The 26,408-nt window shown below is 46.6% G+C and overlaps 1 protein-coding gene across 12 annotated transcripts in view; it reads left to right on the forward strand.

The window, feature by feature from the left end:
- LOC119974633 (serine/arginine repetitive matrix protein 3-like) overlaps positions 1 to 26,408 on the forward strand; it is a 753,111-nt gene that overhangs the window by 545,463 nt on the left and 181,240 nt on the right. The window lies entirely within an intron of this gene.

Below are 26,408 nucleotides of genomic sequence, written 5' to 3' on the forward strand. Positions count from 1 at the left end.
GTGTGGGTTCACCTACCTATGTATCGTATTTAAGAAAATTCATTTTTAAATTATCTTGTAAGTTTGGATCCCTGTAAACCTGTAGTTGCTGTAAGCACATATGCAGAAGCATGTGTCAGTAAGTGCGTGTGTACAAATATTAATGTTGTATTGCATGTAAAGATTTTTGGTGAGGTGTATTCTTTCTGTAAAGTGAGATTAGAGGATAAAGATAATTGGATTTGGAAGAGGGAACGGTGAAGGAGTGAGGAGACATTTGGAATATCAGGGATGGTGAATGGGTGGATAAAGGAAAATGGACTTGGGGAAGCTCCTCTACTCCAACGTGATTTTGTTGTTTTAGTGAGATTGGTTTTGTAAAGGCCCGGCTTCCCTCCCCAGGCCTTGGGGATTTTCAATTATTGTAACCTCAGCTCCACATTCCTGCTGACCCCGATAACCTTTCACCCCTTGTTAATCAAGAATCTATCTACCTTTACCTTTAAAATGCTCAAGGACTCCACTTAAACGGCCTGGAACAGACTTCCAAAGACTCACGACCCACTGAAAGAAAAATATTCTCCTCATCACTGCCTTAAACAGTGACCCCATTTCTAGATTCTCCCACCCTGTAAGTCCACTGAGGATCTTATACGCTTCAATCAAGTCGCCTCTTGCTCTTCTAATATCGGAAGGATTTGGCCCCAGTTCATGCCACCTTTCCTGCACCCACTGAAGCCAAATTTGTTTTTAATTACTTCTTCCTTCGCGCCTCATTAGTTGCTCAGATCCTCCCCCTCCATAAGGTTATGTTCATATACCAATCTATCTTCAGATGGGTATGATATTCATTAATTTGGAGAATTCTCATCTACCTGCTGCCCCTGGTCGGCATAATCCAAAGGCACATTAGTTTCCGCACCAACGCGGACAACACCCAACTCTACCTCACCACCACCTCTCTAGACTCCTCCACTGTTGCAAAATTTTCAGATTGCTTCTCCCATATTTCATAGATCATAGATCATAGAATTTACAGTGCAGAAGGAGGCCATTCGGCCCATCGAGTTTGCACCGTCCCCTGGAGAGATCACCCTACTTAAGCCCACACCTCCACCCTATTCCCGTTACCCCATCTAACCTTTTTGGACACTAAGGACAATTTAGCATGGCCAATCAATCTAACCTGCACATCTTTGGACTGTGGGAGGAAAGCGGAGCACCCGGAGGAAACCCACGCAGACAAGGGGAGACTCCGCACAGTCAGTGACCCAAGCCGGGAATCTTTTTCATACTGGATGAGTGGAAATTTCCCCCAATAAATATCGGTAAGACTAAAACAATTATTTTCTGTTCCTGCTCAAAATTCTGTTTCTTAACTTCCGGGTCCATCCCTCTCCCTGGCAACAGTCTGAGATTGCAACAGTCTGAGATTAAGCCAGTCTGTTCACAACCTTGGTGCCAGATTTGATCTGGAGATGAGTTTCCAACCTCATATTTGTGCCATTTCTAAGACTACCTATTTTCACCTCTGTAACATCAAACAACTTTTTCCCTGTTTCAGCTCATCTGCTGTTGAAATCCTCATTTGTGCTTACATTATCTCTAGACTGAACCATTCTAACGCACTCCTGGCTGGTCTCCCACATTTTAACCTTCGAAAACTTGAGGACATCCAAAACTTTGCATGTGTCTTAACTCGTAGAAAGTCTCATTCCCAGCCCCATGCTCGCTGACCTACATTGGCTCCCAGTCAAGCAATGTCTTGACTTTAAAATTCTCATCCTTGGTTTTGAATCCCTGCATGGCCTTGACCTGCCCTATTTCCACAATCTTCTATGATCCCACAGCCCTCAGATATCTGCACTCATCTAATTTCGGCCTCTTCTGCATTTAGTTCTCTAGGCCCCAAGCTTTGGAATCCCTCCGTACACCTCTCCAACTCTCTACCTCGCTTTCCATCTTTAAGACACTCTGTAAAACCAACCTCTTTGACCAAGCTTTTAGTCGTCGGAGCTAATGGCTGGATTCTCCGTTATTGGGACTTTGTCCCCATGCCAGCGTCAAAACTGTGGAGTTTCACTCCAGAAAAACCGGCGTGAAAGGGCCACAAATTCCTAGCCCTGCAGGGGGCTTGCAGGGTCCCAGCGTAAATGTAGCAGCTTTTCCTGCAGATACGGGGCCCCGCACTTCCGGGTCAGAGGCCGCGCATGGGCACAGCGGTGGCCTCCTGCAGCCGCGCCGTGCTCCGTGGCGGACTCGGACCGCGGAGCTGAACCCTGAAACTAGACCACCGATCAGCCGCGCGCCGGACCCTGTCCGCCCGCACAAACATTTCCCGGCTGACTTTTCTTCTCGTATTTCTGGGGTTGTCCCTACTTTCACATAACATCATTGGCCAAGTCTTTCGATAAACTTCTCTGCGATCCCTGAAACTGAAAGCCAGGGTGTGTGCAACTCAATATAATGTTCTCACCCATCCCCTATCACTATTCCGATGTAGGATAAGCCAGTTCACTAAAAATCGGCAACTGGTCCATCCAGCCTATCCCATTCAAACATGGTGTAATTTGCATTCACTGGGCTGGATTCTCCGGTTGCCGACGCCAAATTCGCGTTCAGCAATCGGCCGGAGAATCAAAGTTACCAACCAAATCAGGGGCAGCGCCGCTTTCGCGACACTACGGCCCCTCCAAAGCGGTGTACTCTGCCACATATCGACAGCCTCAGGGCGTTGACTGAGGCCTGCCCCCCGATGCTCCGCCCCCGAACGGCCAAGTTCCCTATGGCGCGGGAGACGTGTGGTCTCAATTAAACAACTCACTGGAGGAGACTCCACAAATATCCCCATCCTCAATGATGGAGGAGCTCAGCACATATGGACAAAAGACAAGGCTGAGGCATTCGCAACAAATCTTCAGCCAGAAGTGCTGAGTGTATGATCCATCTCGGTCTCCTCCGGAGGGACCTAGCATCACAGATGTCAGTCTTCAGCCAATAGGATTCACTCCAAGTGATATCAAGGAACAGCTAAAGGCACTAGATACTGCAAGGCACTATTCCGCCCTGACAATATTCTGGCAATAGTACTGAATACTTGTGCTCTAGAACCTGCTACAACCCTAACCATGTCATACCAGCACAGCTACAACACTGGCATCTACAGGGCAATGTGGAAAATTGCCCAGATGTGTCCTGTAAACACAAAACAGGGCAAATATAACCCAGCCAATTACCACCCTGTCGGTCTACTCTCCATAATCAGTAAAGTGATGGAAGAAGTCATCAACAGTGTTATCAAGCGGCAGTTACTCAGCAATAACCTGCTCAGGGACGCTTAGTTTGGGTTCCGCCAGTGTCAATCAGCTCCTGACCTTATAACAGCTTTGGTTCAAACATGGACAAAAGAGCTGAATCCAGAGGTGAGGTGCGAATGTCTGGCCTTGACATCTTGGCAGCATTTGACAGAGTATGACATCAAGGAGCCCTAGCTAACTGGAGTCAATGGGAGTCAGGAGGAAAACTATTCGCTGGTTGGAGTCATACCTGGCACAAAAGGAAGATGATTATGGTTGTTGGAGATGAAGTCATAAAATTTACAGTGCAGAAGGAGGCCCATCGGTCCATCAAGTGTACACCGGCCCCTGAAAGGGGCACCCTACCTAAGCCCACTCCTCCACCCCATCCCCGCACCCCACCTAACTTTTGGACTATGCGGCAATTTAGCATGACCAATCAACCTAACCCACACTTCTTTGGACTGTTGGAGAAACCAGAGTACCCAGAGGAAACCCACGCAGACACGGGGAGAAAGTGCAGACTCTGTACAGACAATGACCCAACCCAGGTCCCTGGCGCTGTGAAGCAACAGTGCTAGCTACTGTGCGTTCCAGAACATCACTACAGGAGTTCCTCAGGGTAGTGTCCTAGGTCCAGCCATCTTCAGCTGCATCATCAATGACCTCCTTTCCATCATAAGTTCAGAAGTGGGGATGTTTGCGAATGACTGCACAATGTTCAGCACCATTTGCGACTCCTCAGATAATGAAGCAGTCCATGTCCAAATGCATCAAGACCTGGGCAATATCCAACTTGGGCTGACAAGTAGCAAGTTACATTGGCGCCACACAAGTGCTAGGCAATGACCATCACCTACGACAAAGGATCTAAACATCGTCCCTTGACATTCAATGGCAGGACCATCGCTGAATCCCCCACAATGAACATCCTGGGGGGGTTACCATTGATCAGAAATTGAATTGGGCTAGCCATGTTGATACTGTGGCCACCAGGGCAGGTCAAAGGCTAGGAATCTGACAGTGAGTAACTCACCTCCTAACCCCCCCCCTCCCCCCCCCCCCCCCCCCCCCCCCCAAGCCTGTCCACCATCTACAAGGCAGAAGTCAGGAGTGTAGGGGAATACTCTCCACTTGCCTGGATGGGTGCAGCTTCAACATCACTCAAGAAGCTCAACACCATTCAGGACAAAGCAGCCCGCTTGATAGCTCCTCCTTCCACAAACATTCAAACCCTCCACCGCTGACAAATAGTAGCAGCCATGTCTACCATCTACAAAATGCATTACAGTAACTCACCAAGGTTCCTCAGACAGCACCTTCCAAACCCTCGACCACTACCATCGAGAAGGTCAAGAGCAGCAGATACCTGGGAACCCCACCACCTGGAGGCTCCCATCCAAGTCACTCACCGCCCTGATTTGGAAATATATTGACTCCTTCACTGTCGCTAGGTCAAAATCCTGGAACTCCCTCCCTAACAGCACCGTGGGCGTACCTACACCTCAGTGACTGCAGCGGTTCAAGAAGGCAACTCACCACCACCTTCTGAAGGGCAACGAGGAAGGGCAATAAATGGTGGCCGAGGCAGCGATGCCCAAATCCCGTAAATTAATTTTTAAAAACATTGATGACGGCTGCCTTACTCAGCGCCAAGATCTGTAAATGTCGTGGGAGTAGATATTAATGTCTTCCACATTCGTATTGTGCTGATAATTATCTTTTCAGTGAAGGAGAAGAAAAAAGTTAAAGTTGGAGGTTTAACACAAGTTATAAATTAGCTTATTAAAAGGAATCTCTGTCAAATCATATATTTTGCACGGAAGACCGGTTGTCTAGTAAATCCTTTTTATTCGCTCATAATCAAACCCTATGCTTCACAAAATTGAAAATGCGTAGTAGTAAATGGTTTGTAAGTGCAACTCATTTTACTTTATCAGCACAGAAGAGAAGGAAATGGTTGGCCACTCCAGAATAATTTTGATTTAAAAATCGATGTATGAAGTCGAACTATCATCCAAGACATGCCAATTGATTTATTTTTCCTTCTGAGACTTGCTGAAATAAAATAACTTTTCGGGGGGACGATGACTGGGGGGGGGGGGGGGGGGGGAACGGGGGTGGGGGGGGGGGGGACTGGTCTTGATTAACACGGGTTGGGTAATGAAATATGTTGAATTTGTTTTCCTCCCTGAGTTTTCAAAAACATTAATAATTTTCTCCCAAGAATTGTTCACTCTTCTCACGAGGGCATTTTAACCTTGTGTGAAATCTGCCGCTGCTTTTTTTATTTAACAGATATGCTTATTTCATCCAATGCAATATGGAATATTTCTTTTTAATTCCATTGCCAATTTTTCTTTCGTATCAGAGTCTATTTGACCAACCTCCTGTTTATGAATCCAATCCATGGGTATAAATGGTGTTGGTTCAAACGCTCAGCCCGAGGACATCCACTTAGTACATGCTGGCCCCACCTGACATTTTCCAGCTTTCAGCCAACCCCTTACCCGGTTCCAAGAATTACCCTGAAACTCCACGGCCTTGAGCCTAACGTCTTTTGGATGAATTGTTAACCCTCAGTCTGTGCTCTCGGGTGAACACAGAAAAATCCAATAGCCCTATCTGGGTCAATATTTACTCCACAGTCAATATCACTAAAACATATGACCGTGATCAGTTGTGCCATTGCTGTCTGTGGGATCTTAATTGATATGCACAATGTGATTACCATATTTCCTAAATTGTAACAGTGACTTCAATTCAGAATTATTTCTTGGCTGTATTGGGATGTCGTGAAACTGTGAAAGGCACTCTATGAATTACCAGATGCCTTTTGATAGACCAGTATGTAAACTTTCCCACAATTTATTTGGGTTGTCAGATTTGAAAGTCAAGGAATGTGGTCAAACAGGATCTTTGACTTGTGACTGGCAGTATCTCAGTTACTATTGCATGGGATTCCCCCCACTTCTCTGAACCCCAGGGACTCTTCCCACCCCCAACTACTCCTCCTGGGATACCCCAAACCCTCAGGCGCATCCCCCACTGCTCCCTCATGTAACCCCCACAGGATTTCCCCCGAAACCCCACTGACTGTCCGATCCCTCCCCCCACACACCAACTTTCTGACCCCCCCCCCCCGACTGTCCTGATTTAGCCATTGTTGTAAAATGGGGGAGTGGGTGGCCTCCTTCCGTCTGATTCTGCAGCGTTCAATCAAAGGATTCATGAGTATGCTGCCTGGTCGGAGTTGGAAGGTCGGATGAGACAGGATCGAGAAAGATTCCAACGTTATTTTGTGACTCGACAGGCCTGGGCTATTACTAAATGAATTATGTCACTGGTGTTAGCGGGTGGGTGGGGGTGGGGGGGGGGTTTGCACTGGGGCAATACAAGAATGGAATAATGAAAAAAATAAAGAGTGGTTTAAGATGGAGGAGAAAGACCCAAGGCTGTAAAGTGCCCAACTGGAAGATGAGATGCTGCTCCTTCAGCGTGCGCCTGTCTTCACTGGAGCATTGCAGCAGGCTAAGGATGGGCATGTGGAGATAAGAGCAAGATGCTGAGTTAAAATGGCACACAACAGGAAGACTGGCGTCATGCTTGCGGACTGAGTGAATATGTGCCACAGAGCGGTCCCCAGCCTGCGTGTAGTTTCCTCTATGTAGAGGAGACTGCATTGGGAGCAACAAATGCAATAAACCAAATTGAAGGAAGTGCAAGTGAAAAGTTGCTGAAGCTGAAAGGAGGGTTTGGGGCTTGGATGGTGAGGAGGGCGCAGGTAAAGGGGCAGGTGAAAAGTGAGGATAAGAGGAACTCTATCATAATTCTGGGAATGAGTGGAGGGAGTGAGGGCAGACATGCCGGAAATGGATCAAACCTAGTTGAGTGCCCTGTTAATCAAACATGGGGGAAAACCTTGGTTAAGGAAACAAGCAGACATGTCAGAAACACCATTTTCAAAGGTGACATCATTAGAACAGATGCAACAGTGGCAGGGAAACTGGGAGAATGGGATGGAGCCCTTCCAGTGAGTGCGGTGTGAGGAGCAGTAGTCACGATAGCTAGGGAGTCGGTGGGTTTGTAATAAATATTGGTGGTCAGTCTATCATCGGAAATGGAGATAGAGGGGCCAAGGAAGGGGCGTGAAATGTTAGAAGTGATGGACGATGTTAAGGTGAGAGAGGGGTGGAAATTGAAAGCAAAATTGATCAATTTTTCCAGGTCCAGACGAGAGCATGAAAAGGCATTGATACAGTCATCAATGTAATGGAAAATGAGTTGAGGGTGCAGGTTTGAGTAGGACTGGAATAAGGAGTGTTCCACATAACCCACAAAAGGTAGAAATAACTGGGGCCCATGCGGATACCCATAGCCACATCTTTTAATTACAGGAAGTGAGACAAGCTAAAGGATATGTTATTAAGTGACAGAACAAGTTCAGCCAGGCGGAAGGGTTCAGCCAGCCTAGAGTGTTAGTTAAGCCAATATCAGGACATTGCAAGCCTGAAGAAGTGATCAGAGTTTAATCCTGAGTATGTCTCCAAAGTGTAACAGAGTGTGAATGAAGGAGTCAGTAAAGTATGCCAGAGAGCTTTGTGAGGCCATGAAAGAGTCAACATTGAGTAGGTGAAGGAAATAAAGTTTTATTTAGAAGAACTATTATGTACACCACACGGCAGCTCCCTGCCGGGTCTCCGGCCAACTTTATATCACAGATGATTGTTCGAAATTAGAGTTCCCCGACCCCTTAACTGGGGAGCTTATATTCTGCGAGGTTAATGGAGAGTCTGATTGTTGCTAGTCCGCAAGTTCCTTTCTGGTTATTGTGTTGTTCTCTGCTTTGCTTTACCTGGATGGCGTGGATGCGTAGTGTTGAACGAAGAACAACAAGCTTTGTTCATGAACAAAACTAATTTATTAACACTACTAAAAAAGATTTATACGTATTCTTAAAGTATAAGGTTACTATATTAAACTATGCTATCTCTGATTACAGAACTCTCAAATACACAACTGATGTCTCCTATGCCGAACCATCTTCTACTGTACTTTCCTGTACTCTCCAGCTCACTCTCCTGGACTCTCCAGCTCACTCTCCTGGACTCTCTCCAGCTCACTCTCCTGGACTCTCCAGCTCACTCTCCTGGACTCTCTCCAGCTCACTCTCCTGGACTCTCTCCAGCTCACTCTCCTGGACTCTCTCCAGCTCACTCTCCTGGACTCTCTCCAGCTCACTCTCCTGGACTCTCCAGCTCACTCTCCTGGACTCTCTCCAGCTCACTCTCCTGGACTCTCCAGCTCACTCTCCTGGACTCTCCAGCTCACTCTCCTGGACTCTCTCCAGCTCACTCTCCTGGGCTCTCCAGCTCACTCTCCTGGACTCTCCAGCTCACTCTCCTGGACTCTCTCCAGCTCACTCTCCTGGACTCTCTCCAGCTCACTCTCCTGGACTCTCTCCAGCTCACTCTCCTGGACTCTCTCCAGCTCACTCTCCTGGACTCTCTCCAGCTCACTCTCCTGGACTCTCTCCAGCTCACTCTCCTGGACTCTCCAGCTCACTCTCCTGGACTCTCTCCAGCTCACTCTCCTGGACTCTCTCCAGCTCACTCTCCTGGACTCTCTCCAGCTCACTCTCCTGGACTCTCTCCAGCTCACTCTCCTGGACTCTCTCCAGCTCACTCTCCTGGACTCTCTCCAGCTCACTCTCCTGGACTCTCTCCAGCTCACTCTCCTGGACTCTCTCCAGCTCACTCTCCTGGACTCTCTCCAGCTCACTCTCCTGGACTCTCTCCAGCTCACTCTCCTAGACTCTCTCCAGCTCACTCTCCTGGACTCTCTCCAGCTCACTCTCCTGGACTCTCTCCAGCTCACTCTCCTGGACTCTCTCCAGCTCACTCTCCTGGACTCTCTCCAGCTCACTCTCCTGGACTCTCTCCAGCTCACTCTCCTGGACTCTCCAGCTCACTCTCCTGGACTCTCTCCAGCTCACTCTCCTGGACTCTCTCCAGCTCACTCTCCTAGACTCTCTCCAGCTCACTCTCCTGGACTCTCTCCAGCTCACTCTCCTGGACTCTCTCCAGCTCACTCTCCTGGACTCTCTCCAGCTCACTCTCCTGGACTCTCTCCAGCTCACTCTCCTGGACTCTCTCAAGCTCACTCTCCTGGACTCTCTCCAGCTCACTCTCCTGGACTCTCTCCAGCTCACTCTCCTGGACTCTCTCCAGCTCACTCTCCTGGACTCTCTCTAGCTCACTCTCCTGGACTCTCTCCAGCTCACTCTCCTGGACTCTCTCCAGCTCACTCTCCTGGACTCTCTCCAGCTCACTCTCCTGGACTCTCTCCAGCTCACTCTCCTGCACTCTCTCCAGCTCACTCTCCTGGACTCTCTCCAGCTCACTCTCCTGGACTCTCTCCAGCTCACTCTCCTAGACTCTCTCCAGCTCACTCTCCTGGACTCTCTCCAGCTCACTCTCCTGGACTCTCTCCAGCTCACTCTCCTAGACTCTCTCCAGCTCACTCTCCTGGACTCTCTCCAGCTCACTCTCCTGGACTCTCTCCAGCTCACTCTCCTGGACTCTCTCCAGCTCACTCTCCTAGACTCTCTCCAGCTCACTCTCCTGGACTCTCTCCAGCTCACTCTCCTGGACTCTCTCCAGCTCACTCTCCTAGACTCTCTCCAGCTCACTCTCCTAGACTCTCTCCAGCTCACTCTCCTGGACTCTCTCCAGCTCACTCTTCTGCATCTCTCTCCAGCTCACTCTCCTGGACTCTCCAGCTCACTCTTCTGCATCTCTCTCCAGCTCACTCTCCTGGACTCTCTCCAGCTCACTCTCCTGGACTCTCTCCAGCTCACTCTCCTGGACTCTCTCCAGCTCACTCTCCTGGACTCTCTCCAGCTCACTCTCCTGGACTCTCCAGCTCACTCTTCTGCATCTCTCTCCAGCTCACTCTCCTGGACTCTCTCCAGCTCACTCTCCTGGACTCTCCAGCTCACTCTCCTGGACTCTCTCCAGCTCACTCTCCTGGACTCTCTCCAGCTCACTCTCCTGGACTCTCTCCAGCTCACTCTCCTGGACTCTCTCCAGCTCACTCTCCTGGACTCTCTCCAGCTCACTCTCCTGGACTCTCTCCAGCTCACTCTCCTGGACTCTCTCCAGCTCACTCTCCTGGACTCTCTCAAGCTCACTCTCCTGGACTCTCTCCAGCTCACTCTCCTGGACTCTCTCCAGCTCACTCTCCTGGACTCTCTCCAGCTCACTCTCCTGGACTCTCTCCAGCTCACTCTCCTGGACTCTCTCAAGCTCACTCTCCTGGACTCTCTCCAGCTCACTCTCCTGGACTCTCTCCAGCTCACTCTCCTGGACTCTCTCCAGCTCACTCTTCTACATCTCTCTCCAGCTCATTCTCCTGGACTCTCTCCAGCTCACTCTTCTGCATCTCTCTCCTGCTCACTCTTCTGCATCTCTCTCCTGCTCACTCTTTCAGAAATCTAAGTCAGTGCAATTTATAGTACTGTCCCTTAGCTCCCTCTAGTGGCTAGTTGTAACATAACATTAATTCTTCACATGCTGTACATTTGTATAATGTCACAGTTATGACAGAGAGATTGAGTGGTGTAAATCTGCCTGAGTGAGTAGGAAGTAAGACCGCAAGATTTGGTTGCACGGGTTAGTATTTTTCATGCTACAGGTGGTTTGGCTCCAAATGGTGCCCGAGTGCCTTGGGAGCAGACCTCTGAAACAAGTTGCAACAGACACCATTTGGGTATGTTTCTATGTTACTTTTTGAAAGGGATCATCAACTACTTAGGGCCAGTTGCTGATTGATTTCGAATGGCTGTTGCTGTGTTCATAAAAGTGGTGAGTTGTTAGTACTGTCACTTAAAGTTGATGGAGTACAGGGAATGGTGTGACATTTGCTTCCTATTTAAATGGTTCCGCTCATGTCACTTGCTTCAGTAATGGGGCCTGTAATATGAATGAAAAATGAAATGAAAATCGCTTATTGTCACGAGTAGGCTTCAATGAAGTTACTGTGAAAAGCCCCTAGTCGCCACATTCCGGCGCCTGTCCGGGGAGGCTGGTACGGGAATATCTATTCCTCTTGGCCTGTAGCATGACAGAGGGAATGAGCCAAGGAAGCACAAGGCAGGACCAGCTTCTCTAGGACAATGAGGGGGAGAAGGACTCTCAGAAGGAAGTCTTATGCAAATCTCCTGAGCCAGCAATAGTATGTGCAGTGTCTCCATTTCACCAAGGAGATGCTCGTCCACCTCTGGCAGCCCTCAGAGCAGGTGATGATAACATTGGCACTGGCTATAAAGGTGACCATGGCTGTGAATTTCTCCATGTTAAGCTCATTCCAGACTAGAGCAGAGAACATCTCCAATACCTTGGAGTTCACCATCCACTGGTTTACAAGGGAAGTGCCTTGTACTGTAATGTTAAAATAAAAGCCACCACCAGTTCTCAATATTACAAACAAAGGTCAACTAATCTTTGTCTGGCTGAAAGCTCCTCTGCAGAGAGGCTGCTGATTTTCAGACAAAGAGATTGCAGGTGGCCTTGTCAGACAACCTTTTTGCAACTATAGCCCTAGAAGACCCAGCTTCGGACTGCACCACTTTGGCATCGGTGCTGGGCTGACTGGCTGAAGTGTAACAGCAAAGGGAGGTGAAAGAGCAGTTCTGGGGGGAAGAATGAGGCCACTCTGATAGAGGACTGCAGCTTTTTGATCCATGTAGATCTTCCCCTGGGGCAGCTCCTCGGCAATCTAGATATCTGCTGGAGGACAAGATTGCTGCTGCTGTGCGAGCCTGTGGGCTTGTTCAGCACTGATATCTGTAGCAATGATAGCAGTTGTCAGAACATGCATGTGAGAAAGCTGTCCTTTCAAAGCTCCAAGCAGAGCTTGTATGGCAGCAGAAGAACTTCCACTGCAGCCCATGGATATGTTGTGTTTGATGCTTGTGTTTTAGTGGAAGCTGAGGCATTAGTCACCATACACAGGCTGGAAAGACTGGGTTTCACACTGTGCATGGCCTTGTGTAAAGTTAATGCCAGACTCTTCCTCGCTCTTCGACAGTGACCACATGCTTTCTGGCAGGCCTGACAATGAGTCAAACATTTCAAAGTGCATATCAGCTTCTTCCTTTATGTTTCCTCATCAAAGTGATCATCTAAGTGTTGTACAGCAGAACATGTGGGTGACCTCACCTTCCAGCATGCTGGTACCTGAGCTACCCTTTTCCCTTGCCTTTGCTGCAGGCCACTTGTGCCTGACATCTCAATCCATACAGGTCCTGTCTCTAAGATCTTTTTAGAAGTCTGTGTATATAATCTTTATTATTGTCACAAGTAGGCTTACAATAACACTGCAATGATGTTACTGTGAAAATCGCCTAGTCGCCACACTACAGCGCCTGTTTGGGAACACTGAGGGAGAATTCAGAATGTCCAATTCACCTAATAAGCACGTCTTTCTGGTGGAAACCGGAGCACCCGGAGGAAACCTATGCAGACACGGGGAGAACGTGCAGACTCTGCACAGACAGTGACCTCTGTGGGAATCAAACCCGGGTCCCTGACGCTGTGAAGCAACAGTGTTACCCACTATGTTACCGAGCTGGTGTCTGTGAGCATCAGGGAAAGTGAAGGTATTTATTCATCATTAGTCTTTTTTTCCTCTACCGTTTCTTGCACCCACACTGCTGTCTGGCCAGGTTACAATTCTTGGGTATCTTTCCACCTGTCAGTATCGCAGCCTTGCGTTTGAGTGATAAAATCATGGAGACAAATGTCCCAATAGCCATATACAATAAGTTTTCCATCCATTCCCTGGATGTTAGAGCTGGCTGCAGAGCGCCTTAGCAGCTCCTCAACAAAGGGGTTGCCTGCCTCCATTGGCATGGCCTCCTACGTCAGGAAACCGCCACTAAGGACAGAGATTGGCGGTCTCCCAAAAGATTCTCCCTGTCGGTCAGCACACTTCTCATCCAATTAAAGTCAGGACCCAAAAATAATCCCTCCCCTCAATTTTTTTCAAAGTTCAGAAGATTCTGGGCAATGTTTTAGAAAAGTGTTTCTTGATGTTGTGGGACTATCCCATCCAAAGACAAGAAATTAATTGTCTCAAAATCCTGCTGAGAAATTAGCAGCCAGATGTCACAAAATTATTCACACAAGACTACAATGGCAACACAGTCTTAAAAGTAATTATAATCCAATTTTCCATTTGCTAATGTAATGTTATTGAATTTGTAACTTGTGATTTCCACTCTATCCCATTTCAGTCACAGTTCCCTAACTACATGTGCCAGTGCTGATCAGAGAGAAATACAAAATAAAATATGCTCACTTGAGTAAGTCACTAGCAGCCCCTCAAAGACTAAGCTGACTCCACAGAGAGCCAATATACTCGTCCAATCTGCGCGAATGTCTCCTGGTTTCAAACATGCAAATGTGCAGCATTGAGGGTTTGTTTCGTGTAATGTAATATTGATGAGCAACCGAGGATCTGGGGAAAGTACTAAATGAGTGAAATCCACTTAGCTCAAAGCTGGTTATGTATAATTTGCACCAATGTAGACCCTCAATAACTAACTTAATGTGCTGAGGAATCAACACTTGGTAAAGACAGAGCTCTGAAATGTCTTCCAAAGGTAATTCAGGAGTTATTTTTGGTAATCCAGTGTGAAAATTTTCATTATTCAACCTAAGGCACATTCCTCAGATGGTCCCAAAAGGACAAAGACCATAATCTTCAGGAGTTTATTTGATCATCTATTCTTTTACGTATCTGCCTGTGAAAGGGAGTGAAGATTAGAGACATATGTATCTTGAAAGAAATGAATCAACACATCATTAAATATTTTTTGCTGTGAGATTTTCCCTGTGCTTGCTGTCCTGTGGGGAAAATGTTCAAAGCTGCAGCCTCCCTCCAGGCTTGTTAATTTTGTGCTCCAGTCCTTGAAGGATTTCAGTTGCGTTATAGTTCTTTATGCACTTTCTAACTTTTCTGGAAACTGCTCCAATCTTGAACATTATGAATAATGCACATTATCAATCATATTGCGACACTTCTATGAAATTGGGAGATGAGTACTTCACTCATGTCTGTAAAGCCTAAACCGAACACGCACATCATACTCACAAAGGAGCTACGTAGTCTCAGTGCACGCATGATTTTATTTGATCTGCCTGCCGCTCACTACTTGCTCAACAGCAGGTTCTGTGCAAGACTGAAACATTCCTTGCTGCTAATAATTTTAAACTAAAAGGTTTCTCAGTGAAATATCTTTTTCATACCATTCCACTCCCAATTTTCTCCCCTCCTTTCCTGATCCATGCCCTATATGCAGTGATTCCCTGTGACAACATACATAAACTAGGTACCTCACAGTCCCAGGAAGAATGTCTGTCTCCCCCCCCCCCCCCCCCCCCCGGACATGTGGCATATAGGCCCATCGATACTTGTGGTTATGCCCTGTTGTCCACAAACTCCCTGCTGTGGGTAAGTAGCTCCACTGCCTTGTGGATGTCTCAGGAGAGAAGGCAGCTCAGGGAGTAAACCCTGACAGAAAATCCAGAGTGGAGTCCCTTAGCTAGTAATCTATCATCTATCGGGCAGCTTTCCAGCAGCTTCTGCCTTAGAGCTGATACGAAACAGTACTCGTTTTGTTCTATCCTTTGAACAATATTCACAACTCCAAGAAGGAGGCCTTGATGCTTGGGCAATTCCAGATCGCCATACTATTTGCCAAAACCTATATCCTGGAAAGGACATTCCAGCTTTGTGGTTTACGTTGGCACAACACTGGAAGAAATAGTTACCGGCTGTAAGCTTTCACTTGATTGGCATAGAGTGTGAGTGCCAGGGTTAACTTCTGATGATGGGAGACATCATTGCCTCTCATTGGCCAGCTACTGCCCACCTCAAGCTGGGCAGCACTCTGTCTGTCAGGCGCTGTCCTGCCCGGGCCTGCTAGCTTCAATGGGCACTTGGTATTTAGAGCATCATCTCTCGACAGGCTGGTTGTTAATCTATACACCAGGCAAGATAACCTCAACAAAGACACCATGCTCTCTGGCCTTATTCCTGACCTCTTGCAGGTTGATGCTACATGCAAGTCAGCTGTGACTAAGAACTTACAAGGTTCATTGTGGACATTGCTGCACTACAAGGACATAGGCTCACTTAAAGTGGATCCCTTGAGAGGAATCGCTACACGGGAAAGCTGAAGATGCAACATGTGAGAATGGAGTGTATTTTCCAGTTAAAAACACCCAACTCATGATGATTCAACCTCCCATCGAAGCTCAGACTTCTTACTCTTTATCAACAAACATGGCTTCAGATAACCTAACATGCAACTATGCCCCCAACCCTCACCTTCACCTCAGATATCAAGGATCAGTTCTACACGGCACTTGACTCTGCCATCAGCAGAATTCTCAGCACCGAGATGCTACCTTCGAGGAGACTTCAACGTAAGTGTGGGTACCAACCACACCGCTTGGGCATCGTGCACAGGGCACCAGGGCATTGGTAAGATGAGAGAAAATGGACAGAGGATGCTGGAGCTGTGCTGTTGCTATGGACTCTGTGTGATGTGCAGCTACATTCAAACCAAGCCGTGCGATAAGGGTCCTGGAGACATCCGAGATCACGTCACTGGCACCAGCTAGATCTCATCATCACCAGGTGTACCAGAAAGCATTCTTTCTGGTTGTATCACAGCTTGGTATGGAGCCTGCTATGCCCAAGATCGCAGGAAACAACAAAAGGTCGTGAATGTAGCCCAGTCCATCACGCATACCAGCCTCCCATCCATTGACTCTATCTATAATTCCCGCTGCCGCAGAAAGGCAGCCAGCATAATTAAGGACCCCACGCACCCCGGACATACTCTCTTCCACCTTCTTCCGTCAGGAAAAAGAGACCAAAGTTTGAGGTCACATACCAACCGAGTGAAGAACAGCTTCCTCCCTCCTGCCATCAGACTTTTAAATGGACCTACCTCGTATTAAGTTGATCTTTTCTCTACACCTTGCTATAACTGTGACATTATATTCAGCAGTCTCTTCTTCCTTCCCTATGTACGGTATGCATTGTTTGTACAGCATGCAAGAAACAATACTTTTCACTGTATACTAATACATGTGACAATAATAAATCAAAAATCAAAGGTGTACCACCTTCAACAGTGTCCTCATCACTCGTAGCTGTCACAGCTCCGACTGTGACAATGACCACTCTCTGGTGTGTAGCAAGATCAGCCTTCAGCCCAGGAGACTATACCACTCCAAGAAGAAAGGTCATCATTGGATCAACTGGACCACTGACCGAGAAAGGACCCTGGAGTCCCACCAACATCCTCGATGTGACTTTGTCGGATAACAAAGCCCAAGGCCAGAGCGCAGTGTCAAAGTGGAATCATCTGCGCAGCATATCTATAACTCTGCACTCGCGCAGAAAGGAAAAGAGATCGGAGGAATGCTAACTGGTTTGAGGTTTACTGGACTGAAATGGTGCCAGTTACTGCAACCAAGGGGAAAGCCCTTCATGAACTACAAAGAAAATCTAGATGCTTTCAGAGCTGCCAGATGAAGTCTGAGCAAGTTGCTCAGCACTGTAATCAATATAGATTGAAACTCTGCAACAGCAAACAACCTGCTGCTGAATCCAGGGATGTTCAGCAGATTGGCCAGCACTGCACCAATAGATATGGGTTGAAACTCTACAACATCATATGACCTGCTGTTGAATCAGGGTATGCTAGAATGTTTTATGAAAGAATCAAGGAAACAACAGGCCCAGGAGCATGTTGTGCTGCTGTTTTCTGCTTTCATTGACTTAAATGAAGGTGTTTACCCGCATGCCAGAGTCAATGCCAGCTGTTCAACATGGCAAGGACGCGCACCAAGTCGAACGTGTGTAATGCCCTAATCTGTGAGTTGCTGTTTTCTGATATCGCCGCCCTGGCGTCCTATGTTGAAATGCACTTACACAACTTGTAGATCAGCTCTCCCGGGTCTGTAAGGAGTATGGACTGACAATCAACATCAGGAAGACCAAAGTTATTGGCCAGGGAGTAGAGAGTCTACCTTGCATTAACATCGACAATCTCGCTCCAGAGGTCATAGACAGTTTGGATCAACAGTCACCAGCAATCTGCCCCTTGATGCTGAAATCTGCACCAGGATTGCCAAGGCTGCAGCTGTCATGTCAAAATAGAGAAGCCAAAGTTCCCTCTGTTCCAGGCTTACGTTCTCAGCACCCTCCTTTACAGTAGCAAGGCATTATTCAAACCAAGGAAAAGAGCTGAAAAGCTTCCCCCTCAGATGAATATTGGGCATCTCCTGGCAAGTATACCAGCGTGCAGAGTTCACCAGCATGTTTGCCCTCTTGAGTCACCGGCAACTGCATTGTCTAGGTCATTTGAGCTGAATGGATGCATCCCCAGAGGCATAATCTATGGCAAACTTGCTATTGGCATGAGATCAACAGGTCACCCATGCCTGTTTACAAGGATATCTGCAAGATATCAAGTTGACCCAGGATCAGAGTTGATGCACAGGAGGTCTTCACTGCTGACTGGAGTTCCTATATACAAGCAGTCAAGGAAGGGTATGAAAAAAGCAAAAGGTAAAAGAATAGAAAGGGAACTATGACCAAACCATGACTTACAAGGGAACTTAGAGATGGTGTTCAAAGAAGAGGCATACAAATTAGCAAGCAAAGACAATAGATCTGAAGCTTGAGAATGTTTTAAAATCCAGCAAAGGCAAACCAAGGGATTAAGAAGGGGAAAATACAATATGAAAGTAAACTAGCGGGAAACATAAAAACTGACTGTAAAACTGACCGTAAAAGTTTCTATAGATATGTAAAGAGAAAAAGATTGATAAAAAAACAAATGTAGGTCCCTTACAGTCAGAAACCGGGGGGCGGGGGGGGGGGGGGGGGGGGATTCATAACGGGGAACAAAGAAATAACTGAGGAACTAAATTCTTACATTGTTTCTATCTTCACAAAGGAAGACATGAATAATGTACAGGGAACGATAGACCAGTGAGCCTAATGTCGGTAACAGGGGGGTTGCTAGAGTCCATTATCATGGATTTCATAGCACAGTATTTGAAAAGCAGTAGTGTAATTAGACAAAGTCAGCATGGATTTACAAAAGGGAAATCATGTTTTGACAAATCGAGTAAAATTCTTTGAAAATGTAACTAGTAGAGTTGACCAGTGAGAACCAGTGGATGTGATTTATTTAGACTTTCCGAAGACTTTCGACAAGGTCTCACATAGCAGATTACTGTGTAAAGTTAAAGCGCATGGAATTGCAGGTAGTGTCTTCAGATGGCTAGAAAGCTGGTTAGCAGATAGGAAGCAAAAAGTTGGAAAACATGGGTCTTTTTCCGATTGACAGTCAGTGGCTAGTGGAATACCACGGGGATCTGTGCTAGGACCCCACTGTTCACATTATACATTAATGATTTGGAAGAGGGAAACAAATGTATTATCTTTAAATTGGCAGATGATACAAAGTTGGGTGGGAGGGTGAGCTCTGAGGAGGATGTAAAGATGCTTCAATGGGATTTGGACAAGCTGAGTGAGTGGGCATATGCATGGCAGATGCAGTATAATGTGGATAAATGTGAGGTTATCCACCTTGGTAGCAAAAATAGGAAGGCAGATTATTATTTGAATAGGTGTAAATTGAGAGAGGTGGATACTCAGCGAGATCTTGGTGTCCTCATGCATCAGTCACTGAAAGTGAGGGCGCAGGTCCAGCAGGCAGTAGAGAAGGCAAATGGTATGTTGGCCTTCACTGCGAGAGGATTTGAGTACAGGAATAGGGGTGTTTTACTGCAATTGTATAGGGCATTGGTGTGGCCACACCTGGAGTATTGTGTGCAGTTTCAGTTCTTTATCTGAGAATCTTTGCTATGGAGGGAGTGCAGCAAAGGTTTACCAAGCTGATTCCTGGGATGGTGGGACTTTCATATGAGGAGAGACTGAGTCGGTTAGGATTATATTCATTGGAGTTTAGAATAGTGAGAGGGGATTTCATAGAAACTTACAAAATTCAAACAGGATTAGGCACGGTAGATTCAGAAAGAATGTTCCTGATGTTGAGGGAGTCCAGAACTAGGGAGTCATAGTTTGAGGATAGGGGTAAATCTTTTAGGACTGAGGTGAGGAGAAATTTCTTCGTGGTAAATCTGTGGAATTTCTTACCACAGGAAGTAGTTGAGACCAAAACATTTGTGTAATTTCAAGAATGAGTTGGATATAGCTCTTGGGGATCAAAAGATATAGGGGGAAGGTGGAATCAGGGTATTAAAGTTAAGGATCAATCATGATCATAATGAATGACTGGGCAGGCTCAAAGGGCCGAATGGCGTCCCTTCTGCTTCTATTTTGTATATTTCCATGAAATGACTAGGTGGCAGAAAAGAGAGCCGGTGGAAGGATCTCGGGCCAACTATTCATCTGGGCCAACTATTCATCTGGGCTAGCTGCAGAAGGGACTGCTACTTAAGAATCGGCCTCTACAGTCACAACAGACTATGTTCAACTCAAAAATGATGTGCACTCCAGGCGCAATCAATCACCTCTCGTGACAGACTATTGCCAGTATGTACATAATAATAATAATCTTGTCTTAAGTAGGCTTTAACACTGCAATGAAGTTATTGTGAAAAGCCCCTAGTTCCATATTCCGGTGCCTGTTCGGGTACACAGAGGGAGAATTCAGAATATCCAAATTACCTAACAGCACCTCTTTCGGGACTTGTGGGAGGAAACCGGAGCACCCGGAGGAAACCCACGCAGACACAGGGAGAATGTGCAGACTCCACACAGATAGTGACCCAAGCCGGGAATCGAACATGGGACCCTGAAGCTGTGAAGCAACAGTGCTACCATGCTGTATATATATATTCAAGTAGTCACGCTGTTGTTTCCTCTCTCAACCTCGAGTCTTGAAGACAATTGTAGACGTGCTCCCTGACTCCCTACTCAACAAAAACTAGCCAGCTTGGCACAGACCTACTGAAATCAAGAACCTCCTGAAAACTCTTCTCCACAGCTCACGCTAAGTGATCCTTCAGTCCTTGCCTCCTTCCTGTTTAATTCTTGCTCTTGATTAAAATCAGGTTTCTAGATTTACAATCGAACTTCACTGCTTTATACTGTGAAGTTGGTGGCCACTTGAAATTAAGCTAGATCCTCTGCTAGGTGGTGAAACCGAAGATATCAAAATAGTCAGCTGACCAGAAAGCAGAGCACCTAGAAATTGATAGGTCACTGTCATAAAGTCATATCATTCTTTGGTGATGTACTGAAACAAAATGCACTATAAATTATGTTAACTCAGTTATCATTCACATATTATTAATTCCCTGGTGTATTTGTCCTCTGAAATACAGTTGCGGCTCTGAGTAACATATAGAGACTTTTTGTGGCTGACCATATCCAAAGTGTCACGTGGAGCAAATTATATTGAAAGACATCTAAGAAGCAAGATGTGCAGAAGTGGTCCTTAGGAATTATGCATTTAAAGTAACCCCCTTAACATCTAAAATTGGCCTCTATAATTTTGGCACATAAGAACTTAAAATAGAGAAGCTTATGACTTGTCACGTCTGCTCCATTCAATGCAGTTGTGGCTGATCTCAGCTTCAACTCCACTTTTCCACTGACTCACAATATCTCTTTATTCCTCAAGAGACCAAAGGTCTGCCTGTTTCATCCTTAAATATATTCAACAATGGAGGATCGGCAACCCTCTAGGGTAGAGAATTCCAAAAATTCACAGCCCTTTGAATGAAGAAATCTCTCCTTATCTCAGTCCTAAATGATTGGCGCCACAACCTGGAACTGTGTTCTAGGTTGTGAATTGAGAACCCTCTTGTTCTAGATTCCTCAGCCAGTAGAAACAACATTTCAGTATCCTTCTTGTCATGTCCCTCCATAATTTTTGTGTTTTAATGAGATCACTTCTCATTCTCATGAACTCCAGAGATTTTAGACCCAATTTGCTCAACCTGTCATCAGAGGACACTCCCCTCAACCCAGGGACCAGTTTAGTGAACCTTCACTAGACCGCCTCCAATGCAAGTATATCCTTCCTGAAATTGCACACCGTATTCCTAGTGTGAGCTCACCAATGCCCCATACTATTGTGGCAAGACTTCATTCATCTTGGGCGCAATTCAACTAAAAGGGAACAAAGTCCCACAGGGAGCGCGTTTAGCCGCGTGTTTCCCAGTGCTCTCAACGCCAAGAGACACATGGCTATGCAACGGCACTCACATTAAATAAGGGGCCTCAGTGGGTAACACGCGGCTGAGGCCGCACATCGCCCCATTTTATAATTTGAGGAGCTCGGAATACCTCAGTATAGTGAGAGATCAGGATGCCATTTTTACATGGCGTTCCGATCTCTGAGGCCCTCTGATGCAACCCCCGACCCTCCCAAGTCCCGCCCAAAACACGCACAGGGTACCCCTAACCCGATCGACAGCACAAAAAAAGTGCCAGCTTGGCACCTTGGTAGTGCCAACCTTGTAGTGCCACTGCCAGCTGGTAGTGCCACCTGGGCAGCTTGGCAGTGCCAGGGTGGGAGTGCCAGGGTAAAACACTGCCCAAAGAGCATGCATCTGAGGCCCCCCAATCCCCTGGGAGACCCCCGGTGATTACCGTTTCATCTGGTCTCTGTTTGTGGGGACCAATGCTGAATGGCGCTGACCCGAGGTCTCCAAGGTGAAGGGGATAGATCCCAAAGTCTTGGGTACCTCAGGAATCTGCACATTAAAGTGAGACGAGCTGTCTCACTCTCGTATGCCGATTTGCTAAAAAGTGATCCGCCCAAATGGACGGGATTTACATTACACTGTTTTGCGAGATTGCGTTGGACGTTGTGAGGCGTTGAGAGCCGGGCAGAACCCGGGAGTGTGGTCACCCGACTTTTATCGTGCAGCGAGCTGCTTTTTGGGTGCTGCGTGGCCATTGGATCGCGCCCTACATGTTCCAATCCCCTTGCAATAAAGGTCAACATGCCATTTCCTTTCCTAGTTACCTGCAGAACCTGCATGATAACTTTTTGCGTTCTTTGTCTGAATACATCTCTCTGAACATGAACAATTACTCCACTAGTCCACTCCACTAGTCACAACCTGCCAAACTGAAAATGTCCCAGTTAAATATTTGGAATTAATAATGATCATGAAACCATTGTCAATTGTCATAAAAACTCATCTGGTAAACTAATGCCCTTTAGGAAAGGAATACTTCCATCCTTATCTGGTCTGGCCTACATGTGACTCCAGATCCACAGCAATGTGCTTGACTCAGGGCGGCACGATGGCTCAGTGGTTAGCACTGCTGCCTCTTGGGGCTGAGGACCCAGGTCCGATCCCGGCCGCGGGTCACTTTCCGTGTGGAGTTTGCATATTCTCCCCACAAAGGACATAGCTGCTAGACTGGGACTGCAGCAGGTGGTAAGGGAATCAACAAGAGGGAAAAACATACTTGACTTCATCCTCACCAATCTGCCTGCTACAGATGCATCTGTCTATGACAGCATCAGTAGAAGTGACCACCGCACGGTCCTTGTGGAGACAACATCCCGTCTTCACATTGAGGATACCCTCCATTGAGTTGTTTGGCACTATCGGCGTGCTAAATGGGATAGATTTCAAACAGATCTAGCAAGTCAAGACTGGGTATCCATGAGGGGCTGTGGGTCATCATCGGCAGCAGAACTTTATTGAACCACAATCTGCAACTTCATGGCCCGACATGTTCCCCACTCTACCATTACCACCAAGCCAGGGGATTAACCCTGGTTCAATGAAGAGTGCAGGAGAGCACGCCAGGAGCAACATCGGGCATACAGAAAAATGAGGTGTCAACCTGGTGAAGCTATAACACAGGGCTACTTGTGTGACGAACAGTATACGCAGCAAGTAATAGACAGAGCTAAGCGATTCCACAACAAAGGCAGGATTCTTGGAAGTGTGGAGGAACAGAGGGATCTTGGGATCCACGTACATAGATCCCTCAAAGTTGCTACCCAGGTTGATAGGGTTGTTAAGAATTTGTATGGTGTGTTGGCTTTCATTAACAGGGGGATTGAGTTCAAAAGCCGCTAGGTTTTGCTGCAGCTTTATAAAACCCTAGTTAGACCACACTTGGAATATTGTGTCCAGTTCTGGTCGCCTCATTATAGGAAGGATGTGGATGCTTTGGAGAGGGTACAGAGGAGGTTTACCAGGATGTTGCCGAGGCTGGAGGGGCATGTCTTATGAAGAAAGGTTCAATGAACTTTTGTCATTGGAGTGAAGAAGGAAGAGAGGTGACTTGATAGAGGTATATAAGGTGATGAGAGGCATGGATAGAGTGGATAGCCAGACACTTTTCCCCAGGGCAGAAATGGCTGGCATGTGGGGACATAATTTTAAGGCGATTGGAGGAAGGCATAGGGGAGATGTAAAAGGTAGGTTCTTTACACAGAGAGTGGTGGGTGCTTGGAATGCACTGCCGGCGGAGGTGGTGGAGTTAAAGTCATGAGGGACATTTAAACGACTCTTGGACAGGCACATGGACAGCAGTAAATTGAAGGGGTGTAGATTAGGTTGATCTTAGATTATGATAAATGGTCGGCACAACATCGTGGGCCAATGGGCCTGTACTGTGCTGCACTGTTCTATGTTCTAAACCCACAGATCTAAGCTCTACAGTCCTCTCTCATCAAGCCGTAAATGATGGTGGACAATTAAAGGGTGGCCTTTTTACCACATGAAAAAAAATGCAGCCGCACTGCGCATGCGTGCCCGCTCATCGGTACGCGTGAGCAAAACTCTGTTGCGCGCAAATTTGTGAAATCGGGAGTGCCGCGACAGATGGCACCGATTGCACCCGCGGGTCGCGCCCCCGACTTTAAAGATCACTGCTCTAAGGGACCAATGTTTACTTGCGCTATTCTCTTCCTTTGCAAGAGCTTTAGTAAGTATACAAAATGTGTGTACCCCTGCCCAGTGACAGAACTGAGGAACTCTCCAACAGAGATTCCAGTATTAGTAACAGGCGATAGAGGGCAGCCATAAGTTTGGCATGGCAGCCTACAGGAGGGGGGGGCAAGGAGGGGAGGGTTGGGGTTGGGGGTGGGGGCGGCGACTTGCCATGCAGAAGGCGGCAGAATGTAAATAAGGGAAATTAAGGGAAGGACAAGACAAACATTTCTGTATAATACAGTAAATAAACACGGCCAACAATGTACATAACTATTTATAAATTTTGAAAACACCAATAAGAAGATTTCAAAAAAAAAATCTTAGACAAGCAATGAGGAAGTCATGAGTTTAAATCCTCCCATGGCAGGTTGTGAAATCTAATTGAATAAATTTGGTTATTTGTGAAATGGCAGCAAAAAAATGGTGATTGTTGTTAAAAGTGCAACTAGCTCACCCTTTACTTTGGCAAAAGGAATCTGCCATCCCCAACAGGTCTAACCCTGTCGAGTTCCATACGATATAGAATCATAGAATTTACAGTGCAGAAAGAGACCATTCAGCCCATCGAGTCTGCACCGGCTCTTGGAAAGAGCACCCTACCCAAGCCCACACCCTCCACCCTATCCCCATAACCCAGTAACCCCACCCAACACTAAGGGAAATTTAGCATGGCCAATCCACCTAACCTGCACATCTTTGGACTGTGGGAGGAAACCGGAGCACCCGGAGGAAACCCATGCACACACGGGGAGAACGTGCAAACTCTGCACAGACAGTGACCCAAGCCGGGAATCGAACCTGGGACCCTGGAGCTGTGAGCAATTGTGCTAATCACTGTGCTACCGTGCTGTTGAGGGAGCTAGGGCTTTTCTCACTGGAGCGAAGTGACAGACACTGCATCCCCTCAGAACCATGTCCACAATATCCTTTTCCAAAAGCTAACAAAGAAAAGTCAGAAGGGCCCCATGGCTATGGTGAAACAGTCAAAATTGGTTTATGGATTCTGACCTCAGTGAACCCTTGCCTCATTTCTTTTGGGAACTTGTTCTATTGGCTGCCCAATGGTTCAGTAATAAAAATCTGTAGCTGGAAGCCAGGAGCACCCACCCTCACCTAATGGGTAAAGTCATTTTCACAATCCTGAGTCCCGAACTGCAAACCCCACCACCGATATCTTTGGACAGCCCAAGTAAATGGGTTGGAGACTGGGTGAAATGAGAAGATATTCCCTGTTTCCTTCTATTGCACCGAGGAGAAGTGTATTCTTCAGAGATAAGTCAGGACATCATCCCATTACTATTTCTGCCTGTGAATGTGGATTTTTACACCAAACGTATATTTTGGAGTTTAAACTCAACCTTCCACCTGAACTATGTAGCCATTGGAAGCATATATTCATGGGCTGGGTCTCCCACAAAAAGTGCAATCTTAAATTTACCATCACATTTTACAGTTAATGATGGCGAGTGTTAACGCAATCAGGAACTAATATAATAGGACAATAATCCAGGGCTCCATCAATGTAGATCATAGAGCCATTTACGTCAGAAGAATAGATGCTTTTCCCATCACAGTGTGCTCCACTATCAGTCCACTTTACTTGAATCAGTTGTGCCATTTGGGGAAATGCTACTGGCCAACTATCAAACTTAAAAATTCATTTAATTTAACCTATTAGACCCATCCAGTCCATATCAGATTGATCTCAGATAATCTGAAATGTGGTGTAGTTTGAGGGGAAAATGTGTAGTTTACTGAAGAGAGCATCATTTGAATTCATTTTGTTCTCCAGAAAAATAAATCTTTACATTTTTATGCACAGTCTGATGTGGCTGTAACTCAAGTGAATGCCGATGTTGCAAGCTCATTGCATTGACAGAGATTGAGGCAGATGTTTGTGTACTGCCACACAGTTTATTTGAAATGTGTTTAGCAATGAGAAATGTGGTTCTATAAAAGTACTAATTGTATCTCTGTGTGTCTGGAGCCTTTTTAAACATTAACCATATGATAACCACGGTGATAATAATACTGTATTATCACCGTGACATATTATTGATGCACTGATTGATGTCATATATTGTGCTACAGACTCAGCTGA

The sequence above is a fragment of the Scyliorhinus canicula genome, chromosome 12 (assembly GCF_902713615.1).
Source record: "Scyliorhinus canicula chromosome 12, sScyCan1.1, whole genome shotgun sequence".
Classification (NCBI taxonomy): Eukaryota; Metazoa; Chordata; class Chondrichthyes; order Carcharhiniformes; family Scyliorhinidae; genus Scyliorhinus; species Scyliorhinus canicula.